The 15,834-nt window shown below is 38.7% G+C and overlaps 1 protein-coding gene across 1 annotated transcript in view; it reads right to left on the bottom strand.

The window, feature by feature from the left end:
- ncalda (neurocalcin delta a) overlaps positions 1-15,587 on the bottom strand; it is a 56,213-nt gene extending 40,626 nt beyond the window's left edge. Inside the window, exons 1-2 of the mRNA XM_081388289.1 lie at positions 15,422-15,587; positions 8,710-8,787 (exon numbers count right to left, since the gene is read on the bottom strand). The gene's annotated coding sequence lies outside the window, so the exon portion shown is untranslated. The remainder of the gene's footprint in view (positions 1-8,709; positions 8,788-15,421) is intronic.
- Between the last annotated feature and the right edge of the window lie 247 nt (positions 15,588-15,834).

Genomic DNA, 15,834 nt, shown 5'->3' on the forward strand with positions numbered 1-15,834 from the left:
GACATCATTAAAGCAATCCATGTGACTCCTGTGGTTTGAATTTTATTAAGCGCCGCAAGTGCTTTGTTTGCATAATTATATATATATATATATATAAAAAAATTTTTACCACTTTATTTACAAACTATTAATCTCCAACGCGAGTTCACACAACGTCTACTCTCGCGTACCATATACACATGCATGTTAACCCGTCACATTTCATGGTGCTCTTGTGAACATGCGTGCATGAGATAAATCTTTTTTAAATAACGCGGTAAATTAAGTTTTTTTGTGCAAAGCAAGCACTCGCATTGCTTCAGAAAATTGAGGTCAAACCACTGGAGTTACATGGATTACTTTAAAAGGGTAACTAAACCCTAAACCAACTTTTTTTAGTTAATGCTCTTTAAGAATGGGGCTTTATTAGTGCTGTTCACTGATTCAAGTAATTTTTTTGACATTTGTGTTTAAAGTGCTTTAATTTTACAAAATATGGTGTAAAAACATCTGAGTGCTGCCCTCTTCAGGTTGAACAGTGGCTACTGCAGTTGAATTTTCCTATTGGAAGTTGTGGTATACTCTGATGTCAGAGGGTACCAGCTAACCACGCCCTTTTGCCTACAGAGAGATACGTCTCAGATGCACGCCCCCTCTCCACTGGGCTCTGCTTACTCTTCCAGCATTTTTCAAATATTGCCAGTGGGTGGAGTCAAGCTCTGAATGACACAAGGGTGAGTAAAATGACAGAATTACAATTTTTGGGAGAACTAACCCCTTAAGTCCTGCACAAATAAAATGAATGCCATGGGGTGGGGTAGAGATAGAGATAGATAACATCCAAACCATAAAATTACTGTAAAAACTACAATATAAACAACTTCACAATTCAATGCAAAAAAATTTACACCCCTCCCCTCCTTGGCAAGTGGCAACACAGTCGAATCTCCCTGAAATATCTGCATAGGGCAAAGTCAGCGGTACATAGACCTGTAATGTCAAACCTGAAATGTAGATCCTTGCCACTTGTTGTCGGTTCAGAAGGAAAGTTTGGCAGGCAAACAACCTTTCTCGCTCTGTCTGCACAGCGTCCATGAAACGCGCTGATGACGTACAGTACGATGTGTGCGTGAACAGGCTGCGCAGTGGTATGCAAAAACATGTTGACTGACAGGGAACACATGGTATCATTTTATTGGGACCAAATGAAATGATTGAACGAATATTTTATGGTCCTACGCTCCTGCGTTTTTTTAGAAATGTGACGGGTTTGGTCTAGTGTAGTTTGAGAGATTAAAATTAAAAGCTCCCCAACCTAGACTGGGTAAACCCAGCCCGATCTTCCGGCGATTTGATTTCGCCCTGCAGCTCAGGCTGGAAACCTGTACATTCTTCTATCCTGCTTCTGTTACAAAGCTGCAGGGACCAATCACAAACTGGCTTATCCATCTGGGGCACTATTGGCATCTTTAATCCAATCCAATTCCTTTTAACCTCTCAACGATTCTCAATGGCTTCTTTAGTTTAGAAAACAAATCGCTTGAGGGGGTGTAAATACCACTCACTTTTATGGGTTTTTTTGCACAACCTGCAAAAAAAAAATAAAAAAAAATAATAATAATAATTTGCTCAATGCCATTGCTGTTTCTGCAAACTGCTGATCTATGCTACAAACCAACACGTTTGTTGACACATTTCCTGCCTGGAGTTTTCGCTGCAAAGTACGTCACCCAGGTCATTGGTCTGATTGGTTGAAGGACTATCCAACTGCATACAGAGTCATTTGAACTATGCCTGTTGATCACGCCTCTTGTGCAGTAGAAAAGAGCAGACCCCCCAGACTAATGTTCAATCTTAAAAGATTTAGCTTGGTCAGGTGATAGCCAGTCTAGCTCCAACCCATATTCAGTGAGCAAACTGAACAAAGAAGAAAGTCTGTGCATTGACTTGTACCTGTACTTTAAAGGGGACTGAAACCTCTTTAGTTGTGATAGTGTCTCAGTCTACAATACACTACATAATATTTAATATTAATCCTATGACAATAATAGCCATATATTGTAAAATAAAAAATGCAGTTTTTTTAAAAAAAGTTTATAAATAAACGAAAAATAAATACATTTCATAATTAGTTTTGTCCTAATTACTATACTTGAAAGAGATAAACACTTGAGCTTTTATTTTGACGAAAACGGCAGTCAAGCTTTTAATTTGGTGGAAAACTTACAAAGCTACAAATCTAGCAAAATGCAGAAATTGTCAACTATGCATAAGTGAAAATATCAGCACGCTAAACTCAGCACATGCACAGATGGATTTGATAAAGACACAAAGCCTTATTATGGAGCTTTCAAATTTAGTTTTGTTTGACAGCAATGCCGCAAAACATGACATTAAAGACCTTTATGTTATTATGAGAAGTTTAAATATATTTTCGGGCCGCCACAGTCTAGCTAATGAATGGGAAGCACGGAAATCTATTTGTGGTGGTCAATGTTGATATTGTGGAGGGCAGCCACAAATAAATCAATGTATGGGAAACACTGACTCACATTAAACCATATCTCAATTCCTATTTTTCTTTCTGCAAATTTAAGACCTCTTTAAATAATTTAGAATTTTCTTATACCATTTAAGATATGTAAAACTTTTTATGGCCTTTTATTTAATCACAGAGGTCAAACATTCTCAATGTTGAATGAAAAAGTGTCAGTGCTGAAAGCGTTCCACCACACATTGTCCAAAGACATCAAACCCAGGTTTTGCCAATAGTCAACACCATGTGCTGCAGTGAATGGTTTCAGTGTGTAGGCAGTGCTCTGGTGGCATGCGTCTGCTGACAGTTTGTGCTTAGGCTGAGTGATCTGTTATTGACTTCCTTTCAGCAGACCACCTGGAGAATAATGACATTTACAGACATCATTATTCAAGCAATGACGGCATCAGCTCAGCCTTTGATAAAACATTATCGACGAATGGCTGTCTGTATGCCTCCCACAGAGCTATTCTGCAGTTTCACTCTTGATTCATTGTTTTCTGTTTTAGATGAGCAGAAGAGTGCTTTCTTATACACAGTCGGAGCAAGATGACATTTGAATGTGAGAATGGGGATGTGGCTGCGAGCTTAATTCATGTCAACATCCTTCTGTCAAGACAGAACGTCTGCATCGATGACCACAGATTTTCTCAAACATATACCCTGATTACTGTGTAATAACGGAGATGACTGGACCAATGGAAACTGTATGCCTATCAAGGAATAATAACCATCTCCTAACCAGGCACGACACAGCCAGATTCCAGCGATTTGTAATGTTTCTGTCCACAAATCTACAAATTGAAAATGAGCCATGACGCAAAACACAGCTGAGCAGAACGGTTCTCTCACACTTAAAGGACAAGTTCGGTATTTTACACTTAAAGCCCTGATTACAGATCGTTTCTGATGAAATAGAACGGTTAAGATTAAAATTTGGACACATGCTGCTGTCCCGAGAATTTTAGGTTTATTTCGCTTTCCCCCCCACCTCCACAATGGCAGCCTATGGGCACTGGAACAATCCTTCCTAAAACGCATTAAACTTTCGTTTACAAAAAAGTGAAACTCACCGAGTGGTCAGGGGTGTTCACTGATATGCTCACACAAAAATCGCTGCAAAAGATGCTTTCCAACAGGTTTTATCGTAGTTTTTGTGACTTCAAAACAGAAACAACCATTCACTGCTATTATAAAGCTTGGAAGAACCAGGACATTTTTTTATATAACTCTGATTGTATTTGTCTGAAAGAAGAATGCCATACTATGATGACTTGAGGGTGAGTAAATCATAGGCGAGTTAAAATTTTTGGGTGAACTATCCCTTTAAGTCCTGCTTCTTTTGTAAGGGCATTGTTATTCAATGCTGACAATAAAAAAGTTAGGCTAGTTTTGTGTGTCTATGAGAGAGAGAGAGAGAGCTCATAGTAATCATATATCATTAGGTGGGTGTCCCTTAGTAACATGATATCACAGATGCCAATGCCATCCAGTTGAACCAAATGGAGGCGAGAGATGTGTTAAAGGGTAAGTTCAGTATTTTACACTTAAAGCCCTGTTTACAGATCGTTTCTGATGAAATAGAACGGTTAAGATAAAAATTTGGACACATGCTGCTGTCCCGAGAATTTTAGGTTTCTTTCGCTTTCCCCAAAACCTCTAGAATGGGTGTATAGGTGCACTGGAACAATCCTTCATAAAACGCATTAAACTTTCGTTTACAAAGACCTGAAACTCACCGAGTGGTCAGGGGTGTTCACTGATATGCTCACACAAAAATCGCTGCAAAAGATGCTTTCCAACAGGTGTTTTACCATTCGTTGTAAAACTGTGGACCTATTTTTCCAAACGTCTCACACCCGTAGATTCTTCCGATGAGAGCTTGAATAATAGACACTCCAGCCCAGTTGGTGGCGATAATGCACCTTTGCCAATTGCAAGCAAACCACTGGCATTTCATTGAATACACAGAAGAAGCAGAAGAAGCAGCGGCGGAGTAATACCGTACCTCACACAGCTCGTCCAATACAAGTCAATGGAGTTTGACAAAAACTATGATAAAACCTGTTGGAAAGCATTTTTTGCAGCGATTTTTGTGTGAGCATATCAGTGAACACCCCTGACCACTCGGTGAGTTTCACGTCTTTGTAAACGATTTAATGCGTTTTGTGAAGGATTGTTCCAGTGCACCTATACACCCATTGTGTAGGTGGGGGGGGGGGGGAGCGAAATAAACCTAAAATTCTCGGGACAGCAGCATGTGTCCAAATGTTAATCTTAACCGTTCTATTTCATCAGAAACGATCTGTAAACAGGGCTTTAGGTGTAAAATACCGAACTTGTCCTTTAAAACGCACTGTAGCTGTAAAGCACACATTTTCCTGACTTCACCATTCTCTTTCTAGTAGCCACCAATGATTTATAAGTATTAAAGGTATGAGGTTTTTAAGTCAGCAGCTGTTAGCAAAATGATAACTTTTGGTTTGACAGCTCAACATCGAGTAAGAATCAGTCACACAAATGCAGGTTACCATCACCTGAGTTCATGACACAGAGTCTCATTTAAGCCCAGTAAACATTTGTGGTCACAGACATAGACGAAGTAAAACAACATGCAAAAATTAATCTGCAAATTTTTCCACAAACAAAACATCAGGTTACCACAGGTTATTGTCATGCCTATTAAACCTGACCCACATACAAAAGAACAGGTGCTCGTCAATGTTTCTACAAATTTGAGGTGAACAAAAATAGACTCTTTATTTCTGTTTGATTCATTCTTTATGATGGTACTTTGAATGGTTGAATTTAGCCCATATTTATATAAAAGTCTCAATATTAATGCAATTCTTTGTTATGCTAATGTCAAGACTTATAATAAACTTAAATTATTTCTGAATGTCATATTAAATATTAACTAGAAATGTATTAATTATTACATATTAATCATAGAGTACTTCATACAAGTTCTTCATGAAGTTCTTCCAACCATATAAAGCAAAGAGAGTGTATCTAGCACTAGTCTGGGCATCAGTGCAATTCTGGGATTCGGCCAACAATGAAGAACTCATGACAATAAAGTACCCGCTGCAATAAAAGGTGTTGCTTTTTCAGTTTGAAATAACCCAAGGCTTTTCCACTGAGCCAAGTCTTTTAAACATGGACAGAAAAACAATGTTTCACTGCCTCATTGAAACCACCTTTTGAACCAACCCACTAGGCAGATAGTGTTGTGTGGGCTATATCAGCAACGCGATAACACGACCACTGGGTTAAATGAGATCAGCTATGGAGTTAAGCCAGGTTTTGAATGCCTCTGCTCTGAAATGAAGTGAAAAAAGATTGGGTTTAAGATTATTTATAGAACGCTGCAAGCTGTTTCTCATCTTAGATTACAAAATTTAACTTAAACTAAATACCTCTAATAGACAACAGTTTTCACTGCGGTTTTTCCACAAGCAACATGTCAGCAACACAAAAAAGACATTTATCAAGTCAAGAATGATTTCTGAATTACGAAACACTAGCCTATTTTGTGAAGATATATTATTTTCCACTGCATTTGTTGATGATATTCAACATTGCAAAAACAAACATAAATGTTACAATATACAGTATCTTATTATAATGATGGGAGTTTTACACACATGGATTTTGTGTGGATTTTCAGACTTATGCCTTCCACCATGTTTCTCTAATTCAGCATGCATTTCCATAACATCTCATTTGAGAATTAATTTACCCATGAAGTTACTTTACCTACTGAATACACAGTAGTTTAAAGCAATTTTTGAGCTTTATTTTTTCAAAGATAACTCACAGATATGGTTAACCCTGGTATAATTTTACACTTGTCATGTTGCTATTTACATCTTTTTACCCTGCCAAACTGTTTTTGAGAGCCTTTTTACATAACACTTTTAGGGAAAAGAAGAAAGTTCACGCAGTTTTACCAACAGGATAAATAAGAGACTCAGTGAGCTTCATTGATTATAGCGAAACTTTGTGAGATTGTGATGAACTGAGATGAGTGACAGCTTGTTAGGCATTTTAAAGACAGCGCTCTTTGCGGACTTTCTAGGCAATATATAATCCATTTAGAATTTGCATAAAACGTGTTTTGTTGCATTAGTTAAGGCAATGGTTATTTATTATTCAAATTGGCTGCCCTGCCAAATCACGCATACAATATGCTTGCTTTTCTGTTCAAATTATAGTGGTTTGTGAACATAGCCGCTTCATTAAATCATTTATCGGGAGCATTTATCCGGGGATATGTAGGTTGTTGCTAGGCGACATGTAACTTGAAACTATTTTGTGACTTTCTATTTAAATGTGTTTTTAAAGAGGAAATGCATCTCCTTAGCCTTACCCTTGAGTTAGTTCACCCTCCACCTATGTGTATAGGTATGAAACAGCTTCACAAACAGTCTTTTCAACCACACTTGTTATTTCTTACAATAATTCAAGTTATCACAGAAGTACTGGGATAAAAGTTTACAGTTCGGATAAAACACTGATGCCTACGGTACCAATCAAAATAGAGCACACTCCCTTTTGAAAGCAACTTGGAGCTTCAAACAATGATTGTATTGAGTACATTGTTACACCAGTAGCTGGCAGCAAGTGACTGTTAAAAAATTGTAGCCTATTTGTCATTAAATCATTCATTCATGAGGTTCATTAAAAAAAAAATGGTGATTCATAAAGTAGCCTAATGAAACGCGTGAAGTCTGTATGAGTGAGTCAGAGAAACATTCATTCAAACCAATTTTTAAAAAATTCTAATTAAATCCTTTTAAATAGACTGCAGCAATTAATATTTTGTCAGAACCTCTAGTAAATTGCGTTATTTTATTTGGTTGTCTGTTCATGGCAGAATTATGATCTCCATTTGAAAAAAAATTTGTGATTCTCAATTGACCGTTCGCAAAGACTTAACAGTAAACTTTAGTTACTGTTGCTCTGTCCAACAAGTCACGCCGCTCTCACGCAGTGAAAAATACATTGCGGAGCAGAGTGGACACTGACAACGCGCTGACAGACAGGATAGACGAGGTTACTTTTGATGTGAAAGTCTCAACTTTAGTAATTTTTTTAAGAAATTTAAACAATAAATACCATTTTGTGGCTCTTAATGTGTCTGCCAGATCGCTGTAGAGCCTCAGTTAAAGCTGCTCGTGAACTGATCATCTCTTCAATCGAGCTAATTTATAGCATCAAATAAACATGAATGAACATAAGGAATGTTGTTATAACCACGAAAAGACATCAGTATACTCCGTTTTTCAAGTTCAAATCCTCCAACGTTAATCTATAAACTCTCGTGACTGCTTTGTCGGATAAAATTGGTAATGATTGGCCAGATCGCCTGTCAATCAAACTCCTTGTTAAGGGTCAATTCATCCAGAATCATGTAGCTTTAACCAACAGGATGGCTTTTATGTTAATAGTATGGAAAAGGTCCTCCAAACAACATATTCTGAGACTCTAATGCAGGGTTTTGGGAAAAAGAAGAACGTAAACCAGAGTAAAGCCTTGCAGCCAGTGAAAATACAGCAGACGTGAGACTTCAAGCTCTGCAGGCAATTCATGATCACGGATATGAGAGCCAGTAGGTGTAATCATTCAGGCATAGCACCATGATTTGGGCAGCGACACTACAGTGGTTTTCAGAAGAAAATTCCAGTGAAAGTCAGCTGATCTTCACCGGTTTTGAGAACACACAATAAGACTCAGTCAGGAATGGTCAGTTATATCCCTCACCATGACAACGAATGTCTGTCAGCCTAAATTTGTTTGGATGGTACTGAGTTCTTGGCGTTGACAAGAAAAACTCTCATTATATTAAATGAATACTGCTACACATCATGACGTAAAACTGTCATTTCAGTGCTCTCAATAGACAGTCACCGTGCTAGAAATGTACTGATTTGAGTGACACAGGTGGGCTTTTATTTCCGTTCTGTAACTAGGCAACAGCAGCTCGAAGAAAGTTCTAAGTTATGTTCTTGAAAGAGTCATTAGTCATTACTACCTAAAAACAAATGCAACTGATTAAGTAATTCAACAATATAAACCTCAAGGTCACTTCCTTCCTTTTCTGGTTAAAACAAAACCCGCCAAATGTTCTGTAACAGATTTACAGATAGATTAATTGTGAAAGTTACTCTTAAAGAAACACAGATTCTCACCAAGTGCCAGAAGAAATCCACAGGCTTGACCAACTGACCAGGCTGCTTTCTTCAGCTGCCGACCAGGGAACTCTTCACCTGAAAGACAACAAAAAACCTCATTAGAGAAGTCATTTGTATTAAACAAGATATCTCAATCAGGGGTTGAATTACAAAAATGAGGGCAAAAAAGCTATTATTGGAAGAATGGGTTGAAAAATAAGAGGTTATTGTCTTCTGGGTGGGTGCTCTTGTTTCTAAGCAACAGAAACCTTGACTCATCCCCTCATTGTTCTGATGTTGTTCAACAGCTACAAAAAATAAAACAACAGAACCTACAGCTCTGACTGTACATCTATTTATCTGCCATCAATTCTTCATCAGCCCTTTGATGTTTACTGAACCTGGTTTAATAAACATGTCAGACACACAAGCCATGAAATACAATATATTAGGGCTGATTTGATATTAAAATAGGCAGCGCTCGACAGTGCAATCGCTTCACTCGAATTTGAGACTAAAATAGATGTCCGTGAACTGTAAAATGTGTTTAGCAGCATATGTGCAAAAGTCCCCACAGGCCCTTAAAAAAATTTGCTTTATGAAATTTAAGGTCTTAAAGTTAAATGTTTTAAAACGCATCTTAGTTGTCATTTTATGATTATTTAAATTTGGGAATGGAAAACCAGGAATTGTGCAGCCTAATGTCTTACAGGGTCGCTGCACACTTTCTAAAGTCAAATTTAAGGCTTTTTAAGACCTGAAGAAATACTGCATTAGGTGTGTGCAATATTGACAAAAAAAATTATATTATTAAGCCTTAAAGTTCTGCATAATTAAGGGCGTGGCCACTTGAGTGACAGGTGGATTGTCTGCTGTCTGTTAGCCGTGACGTCACCTCAGCTAACCCCACCTCTTTGCCAGACACGCGGCCAAGATGGCCAAACTTTTTGGGCTTCAAAAATTATCTTCACAAACCTGACGGATTTACAAACGGTTTGGTTTCTTACAAACGTTATTAACGTGGCTATAATTCCGAATGCTTAAACATGTATGTTATAATTATTCAAATGTATGCAGTGTATGTATGCAGTGTCATAACTACATCTCTGACGTTTATAATTATAACAAACCAAACCGTTTGAAAATCGGTAGAAAATTGAGCAAGTTATGGTTATTTAAAAGTACATGCACCATTAAACGAGTGAGCGAGCACCCTGTGGCAAGATGGCCGCCACGTGCGGACGTCGACCTCCATTGGCCAGCAGCGCGCACGAGACATCTAGCGTTTATATATGATATCTATGCCTAAACCTACACATCACTACAACCTTAACCAATGAAATTAGCTGCAGGGCGGGGGAACTGGTGAAGTGATTTGGGGGGGGGGGGGGGTGGATAACAAGACAAAATATTTAAACCATCTTCCGCCACAGTGGAAGTCATTTTGGCTCCCACTGTAAATAAATGTCATGCTCTCCTGTGCATGTGCACCTTGGGAAAAAACTAAGCATCAAGCCCTGTCAATTCATAAGACCACATATTTACATGTCCTAGACCACAATCTGCACTGTCACGCATGCCAACCTGCTTGTGTCGGGTGGCTACCCATAGTGCAGCTGAGGTGCATGCCTGCGAGGTTGACTCCTCCACAACATGTTATGCATGTTCTAAGTGCCTCTTCTTCATGCAAAGTGACAGCAGAATGATCAGCCGCCTTTGGCAAATTATATGCTTAAGTGAAATTGGCCAACAGATAGCACAGACGTGCGCGTGTTTGTTTGGGGGGGTTGGATTTGGCATGGGAACACACAGTTGTGAGTGTTATCACTTGGCTTGCATCAGTGGCTCTAATTTCCATCTGGTCTGCATTAGAGGGAGAATGCGGGAGGAGGAAGATCTGGGCTCCTCAACCGCAGTCATGAAAGTACACAGACCAAAGGACTTCATCTTTTTTGGGAAAAGTAATGGGCATGGATGGATGGACTCTTCAAACATGGCTAGAAAAGAAGCACGTGCAAGTTCAAAAACAAGCAGCCATTCCAAAACAAGATACACAGCTATTTCAAGAGGATTTCTTCAGTATAACAATGAATCTAACAAATATTTCGCATAAAAAGGTTTGTTCACCCAAAAATGAAAATTCTGTCAGAAAAAATTACTCACCCTCATTTTGTTCCAACCCCGTAAGACTTTCGTTCATCTTCGGAACACAAATTAAGATATTTTTGATTAAATCTAAGAGCTGGCTCACTCCTTCATATAGGCTGCTAGGCTGAAAAGTTAGTAAAGACATTGTTAAAATAGTCCAAGTGACTACAGAGGCTCAACCTTAAGTTTATCAAGTGATAAGATTTCTTTTTGTCCGCAAAAACAAACAAAAATAATGACTTTATTCAACTATTCACTTTCTTCTGTGTGGGTCTCCGAGAGTGAGTTCACGTAGTGTAACAGCGCAGCGCTTCTGGGTTGTACGTCAGAACTAGGGCTGCAACAAACGATTATTTTGATAATCGACTAATCTAACGATTATTAGAACGATTAATCGACTATTCATCGATTATTTCGCCGACTAATCAGTACGTTTGGAACGATTATTCAGCCTTTTCAATTAGTTAAAACACTGAGTTATACATATTCTAACTATAATATATATAAAAAAAATCACTTCAGCTTTTGAAATTGTTGTTTTAATGAACTTTGAGCAACTAAACAGGTCATTCTCTTTAAGTTTTTAGATTTCTGTCCAACTCAAATCACACACAAATGCTCTCTAAGCAACATTGGTTAAATATTCTGTTCTCTTTAAATAGAAAAAAATAAACAAAAAAAATATCAGCTGCATTACAGACACTTAAACTGCAAACAATTATTATAAGAATATTTTTTTTTTAAAATTGATATGACAATTGAGCTGAGCTGACATTCTCATTCACCTTTTAATTTACAGTATAAAAAATTAACTGACATGATATTCTTCATAACATCTCCTTTTGTAAGTCTTCATGAATATGTAACAAAATAAAGGCAAGGGATAATACTGTAATAACGTTACCTAATAGAGCTACAATAATAAAAACAGCCCTGACTCCTAAGCTCGATCAAGCTTTATTCTATGCAAAAATAAATCATCACATTACTGTAATTATATTATTATTGTTAATATTATTGCTATTATTAGTAGTATTGCATTCTCTAAAAAGAGATTTACTGCTAGTTATTTAGCTTCAGCTGGAGAACATTCACCTCTCACCCGGCTCGTCTCGTGCCGGGTTTTTCCTCTTTAAGTGTTTTAACATGCATGTTGTGCTCCCGTGAAAAGCAAGTTCCGCCTTGCATGTATTGCATACGATAGCATTCTTGGTTTGCAGTTTTGTGAAACTTTACACACCTTGCTAGTTCGGATTCGTTTGCACTCCGTCATAATTCGCGCTGTGTTTTCTTCTACCGCAATAGCATTTGTAACGGCTGCATTACACTCTAGCGCTAAAGCGCCGTAGCGGTCAAATCGCGATATTGCAGGCCCTTACATTAGGTCACGTGGGATCAAACGACTACTCGACAACAAAGATATTTGTCGACAATTTTTTATTGTCGACGTTGTCGACAATGTCGACTAATCGTTTCAGCCCTAGTCAGAACGTAGGCTCACTATTGGCCAGCATCACACGCATGACCAGCGTCGGCCAAAAGTGAGCCTACGTTCTGACGTACAACCCAGAAGCGCTGCGCTGTTACACTTTTTTGTTTGTTTTTGCGCACAAAAAGTATTCTCGTCGCTTGATAAACTTAAGGTTGAGCCACTGAAGTTAATATGACCATATTAGCCCAGTTCTGTCAAAACTGCATTGGCTCCCTATTAAACATCGCATAAATTTTAAAATATTGCTGATTACTTACAAAGCACTAAATGGTTTAGCTCCGCAGTACTTGAGCGAGCTCTTAACGCATTATAGTCCGTCACGTCTATTACGATCTCAAAATTCCGGCCAGTTGATTATACCTAGAATATCAAAATCGACTGCTGGCGGTAGATCCTTTTCCTATTTAGCACCAAAACTCTGGAACAGTCTTCCTACCATTGTCCGGGAAGCAGACACACTCTGTCAGTTCAAAGCCAGATTAAAGACACATCTCTTTGACCTAGCTTTCACATAATACATTATAGACTTCTATAATTTAATGTTATGCTGCATAGATTAGGTCAGCCGGAACCGGGAACACTTCCCATAAATCCTGATGTACTCGTTACATCATGAGAAGAATGGCATCTACGCTAATTTTAGTGTCTGTGTTTATCCCAAGGTTTTTCCTGCAGCCTGCCGGATCCAGGCCGTATCCAGATCTGACGAAGGACCTTCACCTGGACCCGACGACAACGCAGTGCTGAAGTGCCAACTAGTCTCTCCCTATGGAGGATCCCACTACCACTCTACAGATAAGGCGTTGTCGGGAAAATTCGTCTCGCGGTCCTACCCCAAAGCAACAAATAAAATAAAATTCCTTATCAAAATTTATAAGGAAAGACAAGTATTTTGTTTAGCCTTGGCTTGTAGGGAATTCCAAACCCGCATATATTCAAACGCACATAACTATAGAACCCATTCTAAATGCGCATGTGAACGCCATCAGCGTTTCTCACAGGTTCGCGTTTAAAGTCTGTGTAGAGAGAGTGGTGTCGTCTTAGCGGCCCCTAATTTAATAACAAATGATCATTGCGACGGAACCAAATCAATTAAAACTAACTTTAGATGGAAATAACTTAAAGGTATAGCGGAGGATCTTTCCGAATTTTAGATAAGAACCGCCCTCTCCACTTTTTGAAAAAATGCACATGCGCAACACACTACATGCTCCCGAGAGGGAACGCCTATTAAACGTGTGCGAGGTTCTCCTCGTGCACGCTCTGTTTACAAGTTGCTGTCGGCATCACTCATACAAGATTACTTTCCAAAAGAAGATTTGCACTTTTTCACCAAATAGCATGCCAAACTTTACCTGTCGAGTAGAAACTTCGCGACTGAGGCATCAGTGGGAAGCCCAACCTGTGTTTTCAGCGCACGCCATCGTGTGAAACAATCTCCCAAAAACACTCTGATCTTGTTTCTCTCTTCGGAGGCCTTTCTCTTCTTCTCATACAGTTCGTACAAACTTTTTCTCTTGCGACCCACAGACATTTTCAAAGGACCCGGTGAAACGGCGAGCTTCAATGAATGGCTTAAACCGTAACTCTAGCTCACCACCACACATAAACACCTGAAAGTGCGCATGCGCAGAAAGCGAAAACTAAGGGACGAGCACGTACGACGGCCTTACGTTACATATCACCAGAATGATTGACACTTAGGTGGACCAATAGTTTACACTACCCACCCGGAAAAAGAAAATCCTCCGCTATACCTTTAACTCTGCTGTAAAGCCGAAACAATCTCTGTTACCTTAAATTATACGCTTATCTCTGTAAAGCTGCTTTGAGACAATCTACATTGTTAAAAGAGCTATATAAATGAAGATGACTTGACTTGACTTGGACTATTTTAACAATGTCTCTTTACTAACTTTTCTGGGCTGGCAGATATTAATTACCTAGCAGCCTATGAAGGAGTGAGCCAGCTCTTAGATTTAATCAAAAATATCTTAATTTGTGTTCCGAAGATGAACGAAAGTCTTACGGGGTTGGAACAAAATGAGAGTGAGTAATTACTGACAGAATTTTCATTTTTGGGTTAACTAACCCTTTAAATATGAGCACATTAAGTGCCTCACAGCAAGAAGGTCCCCGGTTCGAGTCCCTGCTGAGCCAGGAGGCCTTTCTGTGTGGGGTTTGCATGCTCTCCCAGTGTCTGCATGGGTTTCCACCACTATCGAAAAACATGTAGTATAGGTGAATTGTAATGTAATGGGGAGGATTGGGGGAAGACCTGGCAACCTACCCGGAAAAAAAATCATTGCTAAGAAAATTCATGGACAGTCTCTCGCGTATGACAAGAGATGGCCATAGTGTCACCAAGAGTCCGATACGACTGAAATAGTGATATATAGATAGTTTTCATAATCAAAATTGCTTTAAGTCAGCATCCTAAACATTGACTCTACAATGTCAATCCTCACTCGTTCTGGAGGATGGCAGTGTACAGCATGACATCCACTTGAGATCTGGAAGTCCTCAATGATAAAGAAATCCAACACGCAATCATGAGAACCTTAACTCATAACGCTTCATCAGCTATTTGCAACAAGCATATTGAAATAAGGAAACACCAGAGCTCGTGTACTGTAAAGATAACATGCGTCATCAAACACTGAGGGACCATCTGTTTATGTTAATGTCTAACGGTGATACATTACGACAAACATTTCTTTAGAGGCCAGACAAAATATTTTATCACGAGCTGGAAGAGTAACGTTAGTTTAACTTCGTGTAACGAGTCTTTCCCTTTTGTTTAGTGTCAAGGAACCTTCATTTAACAAAATTAGTTTTGAGGAGACTTCCTACTATCAAGCTAACTGGCTAAAAGCACACGTTGTATCAGCGCACGAATTGTGTTACAAAATACACACGACGTTATCGGTTATTAATGTCAAGAAACTCTTGAGCTGCTTTTATGTTGTTCATCATAGTCGACGGACAGAGTGATGAGTTGAACAACAAACACACAGAGCTCAAAGAAATGACGACAAACGTCGGCAAACTTGAAGAAAAGTTTAGGAAAAGAAGAAAAAATAAACTCACGGTAACAAACTTTCTGGAAGCCTAGAACCTAAAGCAGCTGTAGGGTCCAATGCGACAACAGAGACCTGAAGAGAAAATAAACCGAAAACGGTTTTGCACTCGCGCCGTTTGGGGAATGTGGCACGATAAATGTTTGATGACGTCATCCGCGCGGCACGCCTTCCTCATCAACTAGCGTGAGGACTTTATTCTTATACATTATTGATATCGTTTTGGTTGTATAAATTAGGGAATCTGGGTGCAATAAATCAGTAAATAGGCTACGATTTTAGATTTCCCATAACAGTCTTATTAAGTCATTAAATCCACGTGTTGGATTTTTACTTTTTATATTGATTTATTCTATTTGGTAGGCTAATATTATATACGATAATCAGAATTAAATATGCAGTTTGTAATATGAAACCGTCTGA

This window comes from Scardinius erythrophthalmus (genome assembly GCF_964197995.2).
Source record: "Scardinius erythrophthalmus genome assembly, chromosome: 16".
Taxonomy (NCBI): domain Eukaryota; kingdom Metazoa; phylum Chordata; class Actinopteri; order Cypriniformes; family Leuciscidae; genus Scardinius; species Scardinius erythrophthalmus.